Source organism: Microcebus murinus, chromosome 11 (assembly GCF_040939455.1).
Source record: "Microcebus murinus isolate Inina chromosome 11, M.murinus_Inina_mat1.0, whole genome shotgun sequence".
Classification (NCBI taxonomy): domain Eukaryota; kingdom Metazoa; phylum Chordata; class Mammalia; order Primates; family Cheirogaleidae; genus Microcebus; species Microcebus murinus.
In genome coordinates this window covers 80,132,930-80,156,542 of record NC_134114.1, presented here as the reverse complement: position 1 = coordinate 80,156,542, position 23,613 = coordinate 80,132,930, and the positions used below count along the sequence as shown (strand labels likewise).

Genomic DNA, 23,613 nt, shown 5'->3' with positions numbered 1-23,613 from the left:
GACCACTCTGAATTCTAGCCGCTGCTTGGTCCTGAAGCGGTGGCTGGTGAAGGCTATACGAGAGCTGTGGCCCACTGTGCATCGTCATTTCTATTTGTAGCTGAGTGGAATTGGCAGCAGGCACAGGCTGGCAGTCGCTTCCAACACACTCCTTGTCAAAGCACATACTGTTTCTGCAGCTGGCATCTATTCCCTGTACATCCCAATTATAACAGTATTACTAAGTCTTGTGACAGTCACACATTTCATCACCTTGGGGGACTGGGCAGAGCAGGTTTGCTGTGGCAAGGGTGCCCTGTTCTCCCCCTTTCCTCATATTCATCATTGCTCAGGAATCTTGTTGGTCTTGCTTGGCACTGAGCGTGTGCTGTTCCTAACTGAGGAGGTTTAGAGCCCAGAACAGGTCAGAGATTAGGTATAAGCTGCAGGTTGTGGAGCTGCGGGTTGTGCCTGCTGTACAAGACTAATTTTTGAAGCATTTCTACGATTAATATTGTCCACTATTATGGTGATCATCATGCTTTGCCCTCTTTTGCTGGGCCTGAATGCCTCAGCAAACCATCCCTACTCCTGGATGCACATGGCTGATCTATAATTGGATGGAACTAGAGGGTGCATTTCATTCTACCTGAGTACTGGAGAGTTTTGACTTCTGCATAGCTTTTTCCTTTTCAGGGAAGTAAAGGGGCTTAATAAAATAGAGGCTGAACTATTGTAATAAGATATCTTGATATGAGATACATACTCAATGTGTCTCTACTTAGTAACCAAATTAAAAAAATTGAGTAGCAAGTTGATAACACAGAAAAACATGTATTGAGACTATCTGTCATTTTGGATAATTATTGGCAGTGTATTATTTTATTAAAAGTTACAATTAATCAAGATATTAAGATAAATCAGCATTTTTATTTTTTTCTCTTTTTAGAAAGCTATCCTGACATGCATGTGGGATCAGTAAGTGTTATTGCTAGCATCTTCTTGTTTGAGAGCAGTGTCATATTTATAAGGTAGTTGGTATCAGCTGGGAAAGGATGATTCGTAATGGTAAAATTAGGGAGACTAGGTTGAATATAATCAATACAAATAAGAAGAGTGACTGGCAAAGGTAAATACTGACGGTAGATATTGTAGTGGAGATCTTAGAGACACAGTGAATCTTAAGCTATGTATGTCTGTAGCAGAATCTTTCTTATAAAATAAAGATAGCATAGTCTAGAATGTCAAAAATTGCAAAAATTAATAAAATACCTTATTTGAGTGCTCTTTCCTCTATAACTCAAGGGAAATTTAAGGAATTTGGAAGATAATTAAACATGGTCACAAACTTTATTAAAAGAGTGGAAATCTAGCCTTATGCGAGGAAGTTCCAAGAATAAGGGTGATTTTGCTCTGAAGGAGACAGCTGGGATCTGATTTTGATTTAGTAACGGACTCCAAAACGTGGATATAAAAAGTTAATGTAGAAGGTGATCAATTTTCTCCACTTTAGCAAGTGCAAGGGGAAATATATATATATATATATGTATATATATATATATATATATGTATTTTATTATTTCAAAATATTTATGGGATACAAATGCTTTTGGTTATGTGGAACACTTTTGTTATGCTTGAGTCAGGGTTATAAGTGTGCCCATAACCCAGGCAGTGTTCATTGTACCCGTTAGGTAGGTTTTCACCCATCCCCTCCTGCCCCCAGGAAATGTATATTAGATTAGGTTGATAGATTTAGATTTGAAGTTGGTGTTTTTAGGAGGAGAAAACCCCGAAGGATGGAATTCTGGGAGGGAGCTTTAAAAGGCAACACAACCGCTGTGGTTTGCTGGGATGGTTTGTGAGTGGCTGGGGCCGGTGTGGGAGAGGTCACTGTGCTTTTGAAGGTTTCACAACCCTAGATTTCTCCGATTAAGCCTAGTTATAGCATGTTGCCCAGGAGGAACAAGAAATTGCTGTGAGAGTTCTCAGAATTGCCTCAAACCCAAAGGTTAAAAGAAATGACAGGGCCGTTTTCAGTTTCACTTGGAGCAGAGAAGCTGGAGCTGTAGAAAGACTGGTGACTCGAACTGATCCCAGGTAAATTTCCTGTTGGACAAGTGCCATTCGGACTGTGACAGAGTGGCACGACTGAAAGCGTCAATCGAGACTGTCACAGACCAGGAAATTTATAATAAGGCAAATCTCTCATCCTAAATTTTATCCAAGAAGATGAACAGTCATTTCCTTGAATACAATAGGCAGTACTGATTTCCTTATTCTTTTTTTATTTTTAATTAATTTTTTAATTAATTTTTTTACTTTTATTATTCTTATTTTTTTATTTTATTTTTCCTTATTCTTTTTTTATTTTTATTTTTTGAGACAGAGTCTCCCTTTGTTGTCCAGGCTAGAGTGAGTGCCGTGGCGTCAGCCTAGCTCACAGCAACCTCAAACTCCTGGGCTCGAGCGATCCTTCTGCCTCAGCCTCCCGAGTAGCTGGGACTACAGGCATGCGCCACCATGCCCGGCTAATTTTATATATATATCAGTTGGCCAATTAATTTCTTTCTATTTATAGTAGAGACGGGGTCTTGCTCTTGCTCAGGCTGGTTTTGAACTCCTGACCTTGAGCAATCCGCCCGCCTCGGCCTCCCAAGAGCTAGGATTACAAGCGTGAGCCACCGCGCCCGGCCTACAGTCTCTTTTATAATTCCAAAATGCACATGTTAAAAAACATGTTAAAAAATGTACATGTTAAAAAACAGCTCCTCTTTCCTCCTCCCAATAAAGTTACTTTAATAATTAGTCATACTAAAAAACTATTAATTAGTGGGCACATAGTAGTTTTTTCAAGAGGGGAACTTAATCATGGTTATCTTATCTTAAGGAAGAAATTATGAAGCATTTATTACTAGCTGAAGAGTGTGACTGTTCATGGTTACAACTTCTAGAACTGGGGAAGTAAGGGCTATCATAATTTTTAAAAAACTAACTTTAAAACAGGGAGCATTTGAATCTAAAGTGGTAATTCTCCTCATCCTCCAAATTTATACACATCTGAATATTTGGTTGGAAATAGTTTGTTTCTAACTACACTGTTACTAGGCTGTAGCTCTAATACAGTCCATGGTTTGCTTGTATTAGTGAATCACTAATATTGTTAATTTTATTTACAAAAGCTCAACTGCAGACAGGGGTGAATTCTAGACTGTTATATTTTGGGTTTTTAATGATGATAGTTCAGATATAGATTTAAAATATTACTAACTTTGATAAAGAGTATTCAGCATTCTTTATTCAACTCTATATTATTATAGCTGTTGTAAAACGTTTGTTGTTAATTTTTGTAAAAATATCAATGCTATTCTTATGTGTGTTTATTAGCTACAAAATCACAACAAAACTAGCTTCATTAACATATACAATTATCTGTACAAAAATTAACTAAAAAACTGAAAGGGATAGTTAACCATTCTATGTATTTGTTCAGGTAAAGGCTATGTCGATTTTCATTCTTTTTAAAAGTTACCTATCTTTTCTTTTTGAATTGTTAGTATTTATCTTTATCCTTACTGTTCTGCTATTTCACCATGCTTTGTCTAGGTCAGAACTATTTTTAATGTATGCAATTTTATTGCATTTTAAATTGTGAAAAATTCTTAGCTATTATCTTTTCAATGTAGTTTATCTTCCATTCCCGTTTGGTAGACCACAGCAATCTTTTGCTGCATTTTGAGTGGCTTGATTAGTCCTATCTTCTAATTAATCCACTCTCTTTTTGTGTTTATACAAAGATTTTAAGAAAATTTAGTAAAGACACCTTTTTCTCAACTTTCTAAGTATTTCTATTTTTTATTCTTCTGTTCTTGGTTCGTTTGTGTCTATTTTGGTTTCATTCACTCATTTTCAGTTTTAAAAGCTAAAATTATTTTTACAAGAAACGCAAAGACTTTTGTTACAGTAATTTGAAATTTTTTTAAAAAAATTCTATTTTCTTAGTAGCGGATGAGTCTCTCAGTTATTGATTGTGTCACTTTCTTTCCTAGTGCTGATGCCTGCGGCTTCAGAGTGATTCTTCCTAAATTTATTTTGGGCGATCATCCTCCCTGCCTGCCTGCCTTCTCTCTCTCTCCGATCTCATTACTGCAGGCTCTGCAGTTTTAGGGCGACTTTCCCTGCCCTGGGGTGCTGACCTAGGTCCAACACTGAGCTGGTGAGCTGCACCGCCCAGGTCCTAACAGGGAGAAGTCCTTTGGTTTTCTAACCTCTGCAAGCTCACAGCTTTATTTAAGGGTAGCCTCACGCAGTGGAGAGTTCTGTCAGCGTGCTTTCACTGGCCAGCATCCCAGCCTAACGATGCCTCTCCTTGTTTCATTACTGAAAACTGAGCAGGCCCTGAGATTCAGCCTCTGCTTCTAAACCTGTTTCTGGTGTATGAATCCTTATCATCATTTTCAGCCAGGTTTCATTTTTTAAAAAAATTTTAGCATATTATGGGGGTACAAGTGTTAAGGTTACATATATTGCCCGTGCCCCCCTCCCCCCTCGAGTAAGAGCTTCAAGCGTGTCCATCCCCCAAATGTTGCACATCTTACTCGTTGTGGTTGTATACACCCATCCCCTCCTCCCCCCTCCCACCCTCCTCACACCTGATAAATGTTACTCCTATATGTCCACTTAGGTGTTGATCCGTTAATACCAATTTGCTGATGAGTACATGTGGTGCTTGTTTTTCCATTCTTGAGATACTTCACTTAGTAGAATGGGTTCCAACTGTATCCAGGAATATACAAGAGGTGCTATATCACCATTGTTTCTTAAAGCTGAGTAGTATTCCATGGTATACATATACCACGTTTTATTAATCCACTCATGAATTGATGGGCACTTGGGTTGTTTCCACAGCTTTGCAATTGTGAATTGTGCTGCTATAAACATTTGAGTGCATGTGTCTTTTTCATAAAGTGACATTTTTAATTTATTTATTTTACAAAAATTATTGCTAGCTTTGGAGTGGAGGAAAAAAATTCAAGGTGTGAACTGGCAGTTTCAACTTGCCAATGAGTGCCCAGGTCTCTGTGCACAGACTATCAGGATAATTAATGCTAAAATCTGTTTATCCATTTACTAATTCAACTAGTCTCTTTGACCTCAACATTTAATAACTTTTTTGTCTATGCTCTAGTTTGAAACCTGGGACATGGATCAATTGATTTAGAGCAAAACCCCTCCAGTTATTAAATGATTATTTCAATGAAAAGGGTGAGAGAGACATGACCGATATGAGGCAGTCTGGCCTCTAATAGCTAGATGATTCATAATTGTAGATGTTGAGTCCATTATTTTGATATTTGTGTATATTTTATGCAAAAGCAATTTTTGGCTCGAATGACTTGGATAATTATCTCAGTTTTGCACTTTAATTTGCTTATATAGAAAAAAATGAAAGTTGGAGAAAAATGCTTAGTGACACATATTATGATAAGGGTCAAAAATGGAAACGGCAACAATAATCTGTGATGTTAATACTGCAGGAAAAATTGAAACTAGTTAGTTTAAAATTTCAAGGGATGAGTGCTCTGAGTCACTAACTTTGCAAACTTTCCTGCGTATATTTCTTTTTCTAATGAGTTGTCATGAGTGCTTAATGTCAACAACCAAGAAGGTAGTTCTTTGTGAGATTCAAAAATGGTTGCATTTGCCTGAAATATTGCACCTATGAGTCCTTTACTCATTATAGTACAATAATTAAATTGGAGTAAGAGTAATGAGGTATAAAGATCACACTCACTAACTAAATTTAAGAGTGATGCTTTGTTCAGCTGCCAAGAAAATTAAAATAAAAATATTCCCACATAACTTTATGAATGGTATAGAAATTTTTGACAACAGTAAAAGGTTGTTACCCCATTTTTAAATTAAATGTTCAGCCAGATGTCAGCAAATTTGATGAAATGGAACTGAAAAAGGCACGTGCCTTCAATTTTTTTTTTTTTTTTTAAGTTTTTAAAGACTCAGTTTTGCTAAGACATGATTTACCCAAATCCTGCCTAAGGGAAAATGAGTGTGTGTAGAGCAAAAGACAAGGGAAACAGATTATGCTTTTTAGTTGATTTGCACATAAAGAATATCTGATCTAGGAGAGGGAGGAAAATAGGGGTTATGTAAACGTGTCTCTTTCTATCCTAGAAGAGGCTGGACAATTGAAAAAAATACTTACGCATACTGCTGGCAGAGAAATTCTAACAGTACTTTAAGCCTGATTTGGCACACCATGTAACTCTTCCAGGCACAATGCACAATTTTCATATACAGATTGAACTGAAAGATTCCCTGCCATTGTTCTGCCATTTAGCTAACTCTGAGTGTAACTATACATAATATTTTAGCCTAGGTCCTATGCGATATTTCTTTTAGAAAAAAAGAAGATAATTAGGGATTCAAAAAGGCATTATGGATATGATTTTCAAAAGCAATGATATATTTTTTATTTTTAAGTGTAAGTGGAAAAATTACTGAGTATGTTTCTTTGGCAATTTCCATGACCCCACATGGCTCATGTCATCAAACCAATATAATCTATTAAAAAATATCCATTAGATATCAGAAAATCCAGTGACCATGTGTAAACATGGCTTGTGAACTCCCTATCTTCTTTAGTAAATGGCAACTCAAACTTTCTGATCAGCTCTCTTATGTTTTCTCTGGAAATATTCGCTTGTGTTTCATTATTATTTTTTTTTATTACTTCACAAGATTTTGTTTTCTGAGACCAGAATATCGATATATTCAGAAATCATAGTTTATGATTCTGAGTATGTCAGGCACATGAATGTACTCAAACAGTAAGTAAAAATAATAATCAACTTTACATTTTTTATTGGCAAAATTAAGTCTGCAGACACTCATGTATTTCTGCAGAAATTCGAGAACTTGGTAAGCAAGTTGCAAGATGGAAACTTCAGTGGAGATTGGCTCAGTTTGCTCATTTAAGGCATGGGGGCTATAAGGATCTCTCTGATTAATATTAGCTAAATGGTTTAGTTCAGAACCTCAGCCCATGATGCCAAGGTTCTTCTGTTCTCTATTCTTTTTCATAGGATGTTGAACTTTGACTAGGAACGTCAAAGTCTTAGTAGCATTTCCCTAAATGTCCTTGGTCTGCTGAAGAGTTTGAATAAGAATTTTTAAGCTAGGGAGAACTGCACAAATCAGTGATTATATTGAATAATGGGCATAACATAATACGTATTTTTATAACAAAAATGTTTACAATAACACAAAATTTTCAGCTTGCCACAGATTGCATTGCAGTCAAATGCCAATAGATTTTAATTCCTAATCATTTTATTCTAAAATTATTTTCATATAGATCACAGAAAATAATGTGGATAAAAAGTTCCAATCTCCTGATCTGAGCTTTATATCAAAAACACAGAAAGCCACTTTAATATATATATATTTTAAAAATTTAACTAGAAATATTTAAGACATTCATAAATGAATAAAATCGGTAAACCCAATCCACCTACCACACAGTTTAAGAAATAATATATTATCTAAACTGTAAAGCTACAAAGTTTCCCCTTTGATTCCACCTACTTCAACCTACATCCTCCTCTGAGGAAACCACTCCCCTGAATTGAGATTTAAAATTTCCATGCACTTCTCCTTAACTTTACATCATAAATATGGTTTAAGTTTTAGGTATATGGTACTAACTTGGATGTATATTTCTGTTCATCGCTTAATATAAATATTTTAGATTCATCTATGTTGGCATATGTATTTCAGTACCTTGAATAAACAAACCATCATTCATTTATCTTTTCTCCTGCACATGGACGTAAGCTATTTTAATTTTTTTAATATTATGAACAATGTGTCCATAAGCAGTCTTGTATTGGTACCTGTTATCATTTATGCACTTTTTAAAAGTATATTCAATTAAAAGTGGAATTGCTGCATCATAGGATTTTTCATCCTCAATTTTGCTAGCAGTTGATGAATTGTTTTTCAGATTGATTGTATTAATATCAATATATATCCTCTCTAGCTGTGAAAGAGTTGCTACTTTTCTATATCCTTGCCAACTCTTGATGTTGTCAGATAATTTTTTTCCTCAATCTGATTAGTGTGAAATGTGATTTCACTGATGTTTTCAGTCGTTCTTTTCATATTCCATAAAAGGATGAACCTATTTTTTATGTACTGATTGATTATTCATAATTCCTTTTCTATGGATTATCTCATAAGTTTTTGCTCAATTTTCTTCGTGGCATTTATCTTTTTCTTATTATAATAATTTGGAAAAATTTTAAATTATGAATACTAATAATTTGTTAGTTGTATGTGTTGCCTATACCATCTCCTGATCTGTGTCTTATTATTGGGTGCTTTTAATACTATTTTTTTAAAGGATCTTTTTCAGTGGAAAGACAAGTGTATGTATATGTATATATACACACATACACATGAATGTATGCATACATATATATACATACATACTGAGAAAGATTTGAGATGACACACACCAAAATGATATCTCTGGGTGCTGGAATTAATAATTTTTTTCTTCCAAAAATCTTATCTGTATTGCCTATTTTGTACTATAAACCTACACTGTTTGATTCTAGAAAAAACAGTAAAAATGATTTTCAATGTTTATAAAATCATGTTTCCTTATATAGATGAACCATATTTATTTGTGCCTTCTTCCTTTACCTTAAGGTGGTTCTCTGTTTTTTTGATAATACAAACAATGCTGCCTCAGGCATTCTCACATACAGATCATTAATTTCTGGTACTATTATTTCTATACAGTGAATCCCCCAAAGTGAGATTGCTTCGTCTGATAGCATGTGTGGTTTAATCGTTTTTATAAAAAAATTGAGATAGAATTTACCATACTATAAATCACCCCCCCTCCCCCCTTTTTGAGACAAATTCTCACTCTGTTGCCTGGGCTAGAATGCAGTGGCGTCATCACAGCTCACTGCAACCTCAAACTCCTGGGCTCAAGTGATCCTTCTGCCTCAGCCTCTTGAGTAGGACTACACGCATGCACCACCATGCCCGGCTAAATTTCTATTTTTTGTAGAGACGGGTTCTCACTCTTGCTCAGGCTGGTCTCAAACTCCTGACCTCAAGTGATCCTCCTGCCTTGGCCTCCCAGAGTGCTAGGATTACAGGTGTGAGCCACTGTGTCTGGCCTATAAAGTGACCTTTTTAAAGTGTACAATTCAATATAATTGCATCTGTCAACTAAAAAAATAATGCGTACATTTCAGTGGTGGTTCATTTATTAACAAAGTTGTACAACCATCATCACTAACTCCAGAAAATTTTTATCATTCTAAAAAAATCTCTGTGCCACTAGCAGCCACTTTCTATTTCCCTCTTTCTCTTAACCTCTGACACCACTAATTTATTAATACTTTCTGTCTCTGTGGATTTGCCTGTTCTGGACATTTCGTGTAAAAGATATTACACAACATGTTGTAGTTTGTGTCTGGCTTATCGCACTTAGCATGACATTTTAAGGTTCACCCAAATCGTAGCATGTATCAGTACTTCATTCCTTTTTGTGGCTAAATAATATTCCATGGTATAGATATACTACATTTGTTTATCCACTCATCAAATGATGGACATTTGAGTTTTTTCTACTTTTTAAAAAAAAATGTGTGCAAATTTTTGTGTGGAGGTACGTGTTCAATGCTCTTGGAAATATACTTAGTGAAATTGTTGGATAATATGCTAACTTTATTTAAACTTTTTGAGGAACTGCTAAATTGTTTTCCAAAGTGGCTACAACATTTGAAATTCCTAACGATAATGTATGAGGGTTGTAATTTTACCACATTCTAGCCAATATTAGTTACTGTCTTTTTTATTATAGTCATTGTAGTGGGTGTGAAGTGGTATCTCATGGTAGTTTTGGCTTGCATTTCCCTAATGATTAATGTTGTTTATCATCCTTTCATGTGCTTTTTGTCCATTTGTATATCTTCTTTAGAGAAAAGTCTATTCAAATCTTTTGGCCAATTTTTAATTGGGTTGTTCATCTTTTTATTGTTGAATTTTAAGTGTTTCTCATATATATTGGGTATAAATACTTTATTGGGGATATAGTTTGCTAAAGCGTGTTTTTCCCCTTATTCTATGGGTTGTTTGTTCACCTTCTTCATGATGTGTTTTGAAGCACAAAAATTTTTAATTTTGATAAAATCCAATTTATCAATTTTTTCTTTTGTCATATCTAAGAAAACATTGTTTAAATCACAAATATTTATGCTTATGTTTTCTTCTAAAACTTATAGTTGTAGCTCTTACATTTTGGTCTTTGATCTATTTTGAGTTTTTTTTTTTTGGTGTAAGATATAAGTTAGGGGTCTAACTTCATTCTTTTGCTTATGGGTATCTAGTTGTCCCAATAACATTTGTAGAAAACAATACTTTTTCCTACATTGACTTGTTATGACAGTCTTATCAAAAATCAATTGACCAAAAATGTATTCAATGATATCTTTTGATGAATAGACCTTTATAATATTTTATTTGTTCATTTGTATATGTATCATGTTAAAAAATCCCACTTTATACCCTGTTTTCCTACTGATTATACATTTTTTTCAAGTATTCTTTTTACCTAGGTCTTTATACATCTTGACTGTGTGTGTGTGGGTATGCTTCTTTACTTTTTTGTGGCATTTATAAATAGTATGTTTTAAATATTACATTTTGTTTGTTTTTATTATTCAGGAATGAACTTTTTAGTAATCTTAAATACAATGATTTGATAAATTCAATAATTTTAATAACTTGTTTTATTGAATTGTACTTAGTCTAGAAGATAATCATATAATCTGTAAACATTGAAAGTTAACTTTTCCCTTCCTAACCCTTGCGCTTCTAATTTTTTTCTTGTCATATTCCCGATTATAACCTCTAAATGCAATGTTGAATTCAAATAGTGATAATGAGCATTCTTGCTTTATTCCTGAATTTAATAGAAATTTTGCAAAGTTTCACTATTAAGTATATGATGTTTGCTGCAAATTTTCATTAGCTGTGTTTTATCCAACTAGAAATGCTTCATTGAGTTTTTTTGTAATTGAGAGCCAAATTTTATGAAATAAAATACTTTTATTAAATTAAATACTTTTCTGCATCAGTTAAAGTAAACATCGCTTTCAGATTTAATTGTAAATTAAATTGTAATTTATTATAAGTCAATTTTAATAAAATTTTTTTCTTGTGTTAAACCATCCTTGAATTCCTGGAATGAACCCAGGTAACCATGATCTTATTATGTTTACACTTTGGAGAATTCATTTTGCTAATATTTTGTGTAGGATTTTTGCATCATGTTCATCAGTGATTTCTTTCACTTTCTACCTGTATATTTTGCTAGCAATCTGATCTTCAGTGTTCTCTCCAATCAAAGAGATTTTTGTTCTGTAGTTTATTTTTTAAGCCCTCTTAAAGAGAAAGATGGTAATAAATAGTTATGGTCTCTGAACTTTGGTAACACTTTTTTTAAAAAAGGAATTCCACCAAAATTTTATATATGTTTCTCTTTTTTTTTTGCCTTTTCTCAAATTCTAAAGCATTTTCTGCCTACATTTTATAGCTTCCTTTTCCTTCTCAATTTCTCTTGTATTTATTGACTATTGAATTCATATATTATTTATATATAATTTATGATTTTTCACTATTGGTTAAGATGCTATTATTTGGTGCTTCTCATGTCTTCTTTAAATATATTATAAACTCTTTTACTCACCTCTTCTAGTACAGAGTTTTGTTTTACATTTTTTAGGAACTCAGTAAATATTTGAGTTTTAATTTGAATTTTATTGATAAAAATATTAATTTAAATAATAGTTTGGTGATATAAGTATTTTTGGAAATTCTAAACATCTTTTTAGTCTATCAGTCTTAAAAATTTTATTTTTCATTTTATCTGTTACTTTTATTTTTCATAAACTCTACCTCCCAAGCACCTTCTCCTATCTCCCAGGAAAAAGCAGGTTGACACTTCTAAGTGGTCAGCTTTTCTAGGTCATTGACTGGGTGAGTGAGGTAAATGCCAGAGGAATACAAGATATTTTTGACTCTGTTTTGGCTATAGTCACTTGTTCCTCAAAGCATGATTGTCAACAAAATTTCAATAACCCCTAAACGACTTCTAAAGGTATATCGAGTTCTTTCACTTTAAACGGCTGCACAAATCTTCTCAGTGGGAAAATAAATGATTGAATCTCATCTCATTCCAAATAAATTAGAGTTGGCAGGCTTGTGTGTCTGGAGCTGACTTACAGTACTTGATGCTAAAATGTAGCTCCTTGTAGTAGTTATAATAAATTAAGGCTCTGTCAGAGGCCAAAGTCATGAAAGTTAAAGGGAAAAATATATTGGATACTCTTTATATTTTAGGCTCTGAGAGGAATTTTGGTCTTCAGCAGGTTGACAGCACAAAATAGACAAACTCAATATTTTAGGAAACTGTGCCAAATTTCATGCGTAGAAGCCTGTGAGTGTCTTGCGTTAAGCTGTGAGTTATAGCAGTGAAGGCCCAGAAAGTGAGAAATGATGTATTTCTTGAAGCCTGTGGGGCATGCAAGTTCCATAGTTCTCTCTTTTGAATGACAACGAGATCCAACTTCCCAGTGAGAAGCGTGCCGGTGTGTTTCCCTTCCTGTACTCTTTTCTGAATAGCGTGAAGGTGTTGTTAATTTCAAAACTGTCACTCACAGGGCATGAAAATATTTTCAGTTAAAAGTCCAGTGACAGGCAGAAGACAACAACGGCAACGGGTACTCTGAGACAGGTGATACTTTCCTATAGCTAATTATTATTATTTTTCTAGCTGGAACAATGTCAAAAAACATACAAAATAATAAACACTTTGATAAAGTGTGCTTGTAAAAAGCAGCATTCCGTATTATTATAACTCTACCAAATAACTTGGTACCAAATAATCAAATAACTCTACCAAATACCTCTCATTAAATGAAAAAAAGATGGATGGTTCTGACTGGGTCATTGATTGTCCCATTCGCAGTTGGAACACCTTTGCTGGGATAATTTTTTGTTTATCTGTTTCTCTATTTTATCTTTGCTACTGTGACCAAATTGAAAAAACAGGGGGAAAACCTAAGGGTAAACTGGAGGGAGTTTCAAGGTACCAGTGTTCTGAAAATGGAATCTATTTTGACTCCCCACTCTTTTCCTTCTGTGGTAGATTTCACAGTGACTCAGGACACTTGCTGCTACAGAACAGCAGCCACAGGAAACTGCCCAGACATCTTCCCAGTGTCATTAGCAGTCAATTTGTCAAGGTACTGAAAATAATTTAAATGACACTACTCTCTTGTCTTTTCCATTATTATTTTTAAAATTGTGACAAATGAAGTGGGCATCCTTGGGCTTCAAATGGAAAGCCTGAAATATTAGCAGTGGGAACAATCTAAAATATTAAAAAAAAGAATCTGAGAATGGCTCAGATTACATGATTTTATAATTACCACAAAACCAATAGCAATAGAAAACAGTAAGGATTCATACAGCTTCTGGTGTGTGTTTTAAAGGCCATGAAAACAGAGACTGATTTCTTGACTTCTGAAGATAATCCAAGTAGAGTTGGTGTACGAAATAACAAGGTATCAATATGGAACCAGAAAGTGAAAAGATCTATTCCAAATGTGATTTAAATCTCATTATATTTTGAATATTCAGTGGGAATCTCCCGAAGTTTCAGCTTCTCTTTGGGAGTAAAATGGGTTTTCTTAAATGTGCATTCATCTATGCTGCTAGAGTATCATTTACTAACAAATGATTGCAGCTTTACCCTAGTGGCCTGAAAGAGTTTTAATGTTTCTTCCAGATGTGCTTAATTTATTTCCAGGGTATAATGTTTGCCATGGGAGGCTTGGGCGATTTTCTCACTTATCAATGCCAATTTCTTGGAGGTAGGTAAAATTTTAGTCCACTTCTAGATGAAGAAATAGAACAGGAAGCTATTATGGCTTCATTAATATCAACTGAGAAGCTGCTAACAATCCTGGGTAAAGTATTGAATCTAGTGTGTACTTCATAAGCTCACACACCTGGACTTACGTTTCTGCAAAGTTTTCCTAGGACTCTTCTTGCCAATATTCAATTTGATACAAATAATGATGTTTGTCAGGAATTTTAAAAATTTAGAATTTTAAAAATTACCCTCTAAGCTTAGCTTTCAAGAATGCCAGTACTTGATTTGTAAAATAGTAAGAGGATGAAATGAATCTGATTTTCAGCTACTCAAAAGACTGCTGAATTATAGCTATTACTATTCTTTGAATATTGGATATGAATAATAAGATAAGGTGTTTATTACAGAGTAATAATATAAATTTTATTTTGGAGCACATTAAAATGAAGACCAGTTTAAATGTAAAATTCATAATGTATCTAGAGCAATTGTGAGTAGTCACTATTAAAGCTACTTTGGTGATGTGCAAACTGCAATGAAATTTTAAGAGATTTTTCACAAATATAAGTCAAATGTCAAAGATATTTAAGTATGTTCTATTGAGCTTAAATACTTACTGAAATAGATAATCTAAATTAACATGTATCTAAATCATAGAAATCATTATCTTATAATGGTCACTTAGTGCTAATACTGGAATTTAAACTTTGGTCTCATGTCCTACACGTTTTAGTATTCTCTGTAATATAGCATATCGATCCTTAAAAACATGAAAGTTATTTGCCCAATACCTAAGTAACTCTATTTTGTAAGAGCTTGTAAGCCTAATTCCGTATTTCTAGTATCAAAGTTACAGGAGAGTATTTTTCCCAAAAGGGTAAGCACTTAAGTCATGACTAAGACAAGAAATGAAAAGTTGCATCTTGTCAAAATTACCCTTGAAAATCTTTCATTGCCCTTGAAACAATAACACATTTTACTTCTTTTATATTGGTCAGTATTTACATAAATACTTATAATCACCCATACATAGATTTATCAAACATAAAGCACTGTTTCAAGATTTCTTGTATCTAATATCTGATTAATCCAAATAATTTGATGTTCAAAAGTTTCTTATTTGTGGAAGTAAAATTACCATGTGATATAACTAGAATATCTCGGTAGAATGGAAGATGATGAAGGTGGAGAATTTTGTCAGTTTTGTTCACTGAGATAATTTAATCACTGCCTAGAACAATGCTGGCCATATAGGAGGGATGCAATAAATATGTGAATAAATATGTTTAATAAATGAATAAAGTGTGAATTAGATATATTGAATAAATGAATAAATGAAAAGTGAATATGTCTTCTAAACCTAAACCTCTTGTAAGCAAGAAGTTTTATGTTAACACCAAAATATCTAACTAAAATATTGGTTATATGGAGTTAGAATAAAGAATTTGCTGAGGTGTTTTTGGCTTTTGAAATATTTCTTTTGGTTTGATAATAATCTTGTATTATTTGGATATAGTGATCAATTGCAATAGTTTTTAGTTTCTATAGACAACTCCATTCACATTCAGGTAACTCACAGAATTAACCAGATATTTTGACATCAGGACTTCACCTTGAAGCTAATGAAGCTCAAGGTACTTCCAAGGGAATAGGAAAGGCCCTAGCAATGCGCCCACAGGGTCGTACTATTTTCTAAAATTTGCTAAAGTAGTATTTTAATTGCAATTGATCCATACTGATGTTTCTGTCCACTGTTGCTTCTCTTTATTCACAACTTTTTTTTTTTTAATGGTCAGATGGCCTTAGAGAGGTGGGAGTCATGTCTCAGATCAGGCCAACGGGAAGCTGAATTGTGGGCACACTAAATTTGATTTTAGTGGTGTATATTTACATGGTTTCGATCTCTTCTCAGTTATGTTACTAGGTGTCAGGTGGAATATTCCAAATATCCATTGGACTAATTCATCCAGGTGTATAGGCCCAGATGTCCTATCATGCATGATAAGAATGTGTCTTACAGCATTCAGCACCAGAAATATAAGGGTAGAGGATGAGAAATAAGGTTTGAAGAATATAAATTCAGAAATAAGTTTGTAGAAAATATTCCCAATCATCAAATGTTTAAAATTGTAAGTGGAGAATTCAGTTAACATCAATACCTAGTTAAAATGGAAGTTCTTTCCTAACATGAATGTGCTCAGTAATGCATCTTATAAAATTTAAGACGTATTCTACGTATTCTACGTTATTTTCGTTTTTCTGATGAAAATTTTGCAAGATAGAATTTATCAGAATTTCTGTGCTATTGTACAAACACTTCTTTTACAAATGGCGATTATATCTGTGTTAAGGTTTTATGTTTTAGACATCTCAACTACTATGAATAAAATCTAAATTCTAACAACTAGGTTAGAAAGATTGAATTATCTTTGTATTCTTCTTATTAAAAAAATTACAAAATTGTCATATGTAGAGGTGATCAAAGAAAATGAAGCCAAAAATGGAAGAAAAGTATTATAGGGGTGGGTCAGAGTTTATTAAATAAGAGTCTTATGTATTATTTTTATGGATTTTTGTAACATTTGTGATATTTTTCAGCTTTCTAAGATTGATTTTGCTGTGATTCTTCTTCTGATTCTCTAAACATACATTCATGCCCATGCCTAATGTTGTATTCATTATGTTGTAACCTTTTTTTCTGAAATAGAACTACCCAATTGATACATGGTTGAGTCTGCACAAAATCTGGATCCACCCTTGTAACTAAATCTAGAAGTACTGTAGATGTGCATAGGTAGGGAGTGGAGGTGTAGAGGGTGGGGATGGTAAAGGGTGGTGTAGCCATGCAGCCATCAGTTCATCCTGCTGTCCTTATTCACTCTTTCTCAGGAGGTGTAATGGACAAATGAGGTCCATGCACAATTTTCAGATGAGAATTGGTACCTCCAAATGCATCTGGAAGCTAATAAATGAAAGATAGAGTATCTCAAGTGTATTTTTTTCTTTGAAATATGGCTGTGTGAAACATGCCTCCATTTGCCATGAAAGAATTTCAGTGCTGGAGCCTTCTCCAGTTTCCCATATTGTTCACTGGAGCAGTTTTATGCTTCTTACATACAGCCTTTGATAGAGTCCTGATTCTTTTGTGGCTCAGAACACCCGGCCACTGAAGAACCCTAATCATGCTGCCTAAACCGGTCCTAATGCCATCCATCCATTCCTAGGCCCCCTTCCACGGCTGGCCCTGACATTTAGCTGTAATCCACTATGGTTGTTAAGGCCCAGCACTTTCCTCTACAGGATTTGCCCCCTACAGTTTGGAAAATGCTTTAAAGGTCTGCTAGAAAAGCTAGTGCAAATGTTTCATCTGCTTTTGGTTTGTGGGTTCTGAACACATGGTCTCCAAATGTCACATTTGGAATCTGGAATTCAGTTATTCTCAAGCATTTTGATCAAATCATTGATTTTATCCATTGTCTTTTGTGAATGAACAATACATGATGTCTGGCTCTTTTTCAAGCATTTCTCTTCCTTTCCCTTATGCATTATATAATCTTATTTAGCTGACATGTTCTTTTCAAAGGTTGGGGACGTTTGTGTTTTGAGAAGAAAGGTGAACTCATTAGCTTCACTTTCTAAATATTTTAATAATGTTACTGAAGCCTAGGATGCCATCTTTATTCAGCTATCTCTTTGTTTTTCTGCCACAACTTAACACTTACAGTGAATGGCAATACATATTAATAAGCAGGCAGCTTAATAAGACTCAGGTTAATGATGATAATTATTCCTACATGTATGCTGACAGTGTGTGCAAAGATATTCACTCTTTTAAAAAGCCCCAAGGCATTACAGATAATTCTGACATCTCATACATTATTTGAGAAAAAGGTTAACAATGCTATGTGATACTTGGATTTTTTTTAAGTGAACATTTTAATTACCTGGGGATAATGTCCATGGTTGGACTTTAGAGATTGGGCACAGGGCCAACCAATAACTTTTCAGGAGAACCGTGAGAGAGGGTTAGAATTCAACCATTACACTTACAGGCTTGTAAACATGGAAAGTAGAAATAAATCAGCACAGTCCAAAATTAAGGTCAGTGTTACAGCTTAGTGTTTGAGCTACAGTGGCTTTCTAGTTTGATGTGAATATTTATTTTTTGATTGACCATAGGAAAAGTATGTAATCATGAAGTTCTGCTTCTTTTATTCCTTCTTCTTTCTAAGTCTACCAAACTCTCTACAAAACCGAACACTTAATGACCTTGTGCTCTGTTTTCCATTCCTCTAATCCGTGTTGCTCTCCAATCCTCCATCCCCACCTGAAGTATTAATGACAAATGACTGATTAACAGTTTAGAGCTACATTCCACTTTTTTTCCTCCCAAGGTTGATTGCCTTTTCCTACGTATTAAAACCTTAAATCAGGTGTCTCAAATAAAACACCAGCCTGGGCCTGTCAGGTAACATTAATGAGTGAAAATGCCCAAGTGAGGATTGTAGTAAAATGGAAAGTGCAGGCCTCTAGAAGCAAAGCAATCACTGCTCATCTCCAGGAGATTATTTCTGCTTAGGCATTCTGGCCCAGATTTGCTAAACACTGACTTTTACAAAAGTTGAATTTTTGTGAATTCTTCCCATGCTGAAATACTGTCTATGAATTCAAACATTGCCCAGGTCAAGCATAACATGTCCAGGGTGGATAATGATCCCAGGGGCATACGTTTGTGACTTCTGCTTTGAACAGAAGGAAAGAAGTTGCAATGAATTTAATTCAAGCACCACTTCTGCTCCCAAGTTCAAGAAACTGGAGAACCCACACTCCTATAATGCATTTCCAGGCCTGTGTCCTTCATGCTGTTCCATTTGCTCTGGTTTCTCATTATTGCCCTTCCTACCTTGGGATCTATTTGCTTTTGATGACCTTGGTTAAGTGTTGCCCTCTTTATAAAGCTTTCTAAGCCCCTTCTCTCCTTATAAACCATTTCTTCACTACCTCTCTTCCTTGTTGGATGAATGAAGTTTCCTACTCTCTTGTTGGGGTATTTGGCACATACTATTTAGGTAGAGTCTTCTTTTTATTCCTTTGTCAGCATCATGTAGTACCTGTCTCATAATGCAATAAATGTTTGCTGAATGTATGAATGGATCAGTGAATGGAAGTTAGAACAATACTCTTAATGAAGCCTTAAGTATTCTTATAAACCTTTCCACTCTTACCAAGGGCTGTGAAGATGTAAGTTACTCAGTAAATATTTATTAAATGGGAAATGAATGTCAACCAAGGGGGATGGTGGTTATTATTTCAAGAGTTAGGAAGGGGCACGTTTGACTTTTTCAGTATTTATGTTCCTTAAACCATCTCCCTCTGGGATAAAATAGGTTCTTAAATACTTTCTGATCCTAAAATTCAGCTAAAAATCAATAAAATTATCAAATATATGCATATATAAATACAATTTATTAAAATAAAATTAACAAAATTATCAAATATATATTCTGTCATGAATATATATATGACAGAGATGTGTACAGTGCTTTCTATTGTGACATTTTAACATTTCTTTGAGAGCTTCATTTGATTGAGGCAACTCTTTAAAACCTTCAACATCACAACTAGATGGCCACAAGTAGATACTAGTAACCCCATACCTTATATGAGGTCTAGTGGTTATAAAGCAGTTTTTTCCCAAAAAAGTCAGGATAAATTCAAATGAAAAAGCCATCTAGAAGTACTATATCCAATTGGTATTTATTACAAATGCATATCCAGTCATTTAAAATACATTTGTTTCTATCACAGATGTCTAATCTATTCATCACATTAAGGAAAATCTTCTGCTTCAGTCTTTCTGTCCTGAGTTTTCTGCTGAGTCTTCCTTCTAGGAAATTACCTTACTAGAACCCTATTTTAACTAGGAAATCTGGATAATTTAGCAATGTTGAAATTAACTAATTAAGTTAATGATCTGGTATTATAAAAGTACCACTAAAGAACTCAATCCTACGTGTAGACCAAGGAAGGCATATAAAGGCACTTCCTCTAGAATAGACTTCTGTGATGCTTATGATCAGCTCTTTATTTTTGCAGGGGTAGCATCAGTAGAAGACTAGCTAATTGTTCTGTAGATGAGTCTAGTTAGCTGAACAGTTTGGAGACAAAAATCAAATGATGCAGGCCAGTTTATTCGATTGTACATTCTCATAATAATTAATTGGCTAATCAATTATGTGAGAATCAGCCAATGAATTAGAGATCTAAGTTTGCAGACAGCTGTGACCATTGTTCTTCTTTTAAGAGAAAAATAAACGTTGCTTGTTGCTACCTTCATTTCTGTTAGCATGCTGCATACGCTGCATGTCATACTATTTGGGAGCTTGTGCCATTTTTATCTCACATCGGATACTTCAACAATGAGCCGTTATGAATCGTGCACATTTTCCCCATTTGAGGCAATGCAGACAATTCAACTAAATTTAAATGAGCAGATTTTCAGAGTGTGTTTGAATCTCTTCCTGGGGCTAAGATAGACCTGCCCCTGGTCCCTCCATTTCCTTTGGTAAGCCCTTATATATTAAGCTGTAGAAAATAAAACAACAAATGTCATTCAGTAGAAACATAAAAGCCCAATCTATGTAAAGTGAGACAGAAGAAATGGAAACATAGCATGTAGATTTTACATGCTGAGCCTCATAAAATGCAAGCGTGAATTTCCTCTCATAGTGAGTGTGGTCCAACATTAAACGAAGCATGGGGCATGATTATGAGAGATAAGATCAGTAGTTGGAGAACATACAACAAGCTGTTTTACCCACATTGAATTTAATTTCACTCTTCTGATCTATTAGGCCCTCTTGGTGCACATCTTTGTCGATTTTTGCTAGTTCTCAGGAATGCATTAAAAAACCCTACAGGCTATAACTAAAATTACCGAATATTTTTTAATGTCTCACATGTTGACAGTCCTGATTTTCGTTATATAAGAAATAACTGTCGATAGTGTCATTTAAATCCCGACTCTTTAGACTTGTGAATGCTAATAGCTGGGCTGTCGAATTTCAGCTTTTCCTGGAATCGTTATTCCTGGTTTCCTGTGGTGGATATGTATCGAACATAAGAAATTAGCTGCAGAGAGAATTAGAGGGTGTAAGTCTGAGTCATGTAAATGCCAAAAGCTTTTTGTGACATTTTTCAGACTTTAAAAATGGAAATATGTTATTTGCACAGTAGCTCCTGATGGAATATGACATACTGCAGCGATGTGGTGAGTTTAAGATTGGGCTGCAGGCCATTAGGAACCCTCTGTGTGGGAGCCTGGGGCCTGAGCAGAGGAATGGGAGTGAGCTACTTAGCAGAAGCATGGCATTTGCTGAGGAGCTGAGCAATCCTCGTTAGATCAAGAACTGCTAATGAGAATTAAGAACTTGCTTGAACCTGTTATCGTAAGTATGGTTTAGGAATATAATTTTCAAGCTTGATGTAACTTTTGTCTTTATTCCAGATGATCTGACATCATCATCATTATATCAGCTTATAAAAAAAAATCACAGGGCTAAGCACATACTTTAACTCTTATATTTCAAGTAAGATTGAGCCCTTTAATTCAGTTGAAATAAGAAATCTTTCTAAATAGAGTCTGAACCTTTGTTTTGCACTGAGAGGCATGGAGGATGGGTGTGAGGGTTGCATAGCTGAACTTTCTCTAGAGGAAAGTGGAGAACTCCCACCATTCACACTGTACCCTCCACCTCCTGTTCCAACCCTTTTTAGCTTTGCAGAAGAGCCTCTTGGGGGCAGAAACTGTCTCTGGTTTCAACTGGGGCTCACAGGGTGGATCTACTCAGAGGTATTATTTCCACTTCAGAGGATAGTCCTGGAATTCATTGAGCCCATACTTCCTGTAAATACATGGGAGTATGGAGACATACCCTCTTTTTTCCCTTTTCTGGGGGTAAAATAACTCAGTAATTCCATCCTAATAATTTCACATATAATTTTGCAAATTTATTAAATCTCAGTCACACAAAGATACATGTAAGACAGATACTTTTAAAAATCAGAATTCTTTGGAGAAGTTTCTTTTCATTTCTGTAGCCCATTTCTTGATGGGATTGTTTGCTTTTTTCTTGTTAATTCTTTTAAGTTCTAGATAGATTCTTGTTATTAGACCTTTATTAGAGGTGTAGAGAGCAAATATTTTCTCCCACTCTGTGGGTTGTCTATTTGCTCTACTGATGGTTTCCTTGGCTGTGCAGAAACTTTTAAATTTGATCAGATCCCATTTGTTTATTTTTGATGCTGCAGGTGGGAGGGGGAGGAGGAAAGGGGTGTATGCTTCCATAACGTGTGTGATGCACATCACCGGGGGATTGGACACACTGGGGGAAGGGAGGGGGGCAGGGGCAATATTTGTAACCCTAACAATATTTGTACCAACATACTATGATGAAATAAAAAAAAAATCAGAATTCTTATTCTTTGCCTCACCTGTGATAAATACAATTTTTGTAGTTATTTTTATTTTAGAATATTCCAGGGGTATAAATGGTTTGGTTACATGGATTGCTTTTGTACTGCTTGAGACAGTTTTAAGCATGTCCATCACCCAGATAGTGTACACTGTACCCATGATATTTCATTTCACCCATCTTCTTCACCACAATTCCAACTGCTTAATTTCTGTTTAGTTTTACTTCCATCTGTACACATGAGTGCTATTCGGTTAGGTCCAATTTAATAGTGAGTATATGTGGTGTTTGTTTTTACATTCTTGCAGTACTTCACTAAGGGGAATGGTCTCCAGTTCCATCCACATTGTTACAAAAGGTATTAATTCATTATTTTATGGCTGAATAGAACTCCATAGTATACATATACCATATTTTATTAATCCAATCAGGAATTGATGGGCACTTGGGTTGATTCCATATCTTTGCAATAAGTGAATTGTGCTTCAATAAACATTTGAGTGCAAGTGTCTTTTTGATAAAATGATTTTTTCCCCCTTGGATAAATACCCAGTACTGGTATTGCTAGATCAAATTGTAGGTCTACTTTTAGTTCTTTAAGGAATTTTCATACTATTTTCCATTGAGGTTGTACTAGTTTGCAAAATCAACAGTGTGTAAGTGTTCCTTTCTACATCTATGCCAGCATCTGTTGTTTTAGTGCTTTTTAATAAAATCCATTCTCACTGGGATTAGCTGATATCTCACTGTGGTTTTGATTTGCATTTCCCTGATGATGAGTAACCTTTTCATGTTTATTGGCCATTAATCTACTTTTGAAAAGCTTCCATTTATGTCTTTTGTCCAGCTTTTAATGGGGTTGTTTGATTTTTTTCTTGCTGTTTGGCTTCAGTTTTTTGTAGATTCTGATTATTAGCCCTTTATCAGACATATATCATGTGAATTTTTGTCTCCAATTCTGTAGATTGACTATTTGCTCTATTGATTGTTTCTTTGGCTGTGCAGAAAGAAGCTTTCTAATTTAATCAAATTCCATTTATTTATTTTTGTTGTTGCTGTCATTGCCCTTGAGGAATTCTTCATAAATTCTTTGCCTAGGCCAATATCTATAAGAGTTTTTCCAATATTTTCTTCTAGAATTCTTATGGTTTTATGTCTTAGGTTTAAGTCAGTTATCCA

At 34.6% G+C, this 23,613-nt stretch overlaps 1 long non-coding RNA gene across 1 annotated transcript in view; it reads left to right on the top strand.

Annotated features, from left to right (window-relative positions):
- The first annotated feature begins 2,008 nt into the window (after nt 1-2,008).
- Nucleotides 2,009-23,613, top strand: part of LOC105854781 (uncharacterized) — a 100,134-nt gene continuing 78,529 nt past the window's right edge. The window contains exon 1 of the long non-coding RNA XR_012921646.1: nt 2,009-2,079. This is a non-coding gene — a long non-coding RNA (uncharacterized LOC105854781). The remainder of the gene's footprint in view (nt 2,080-23,613) is intronic.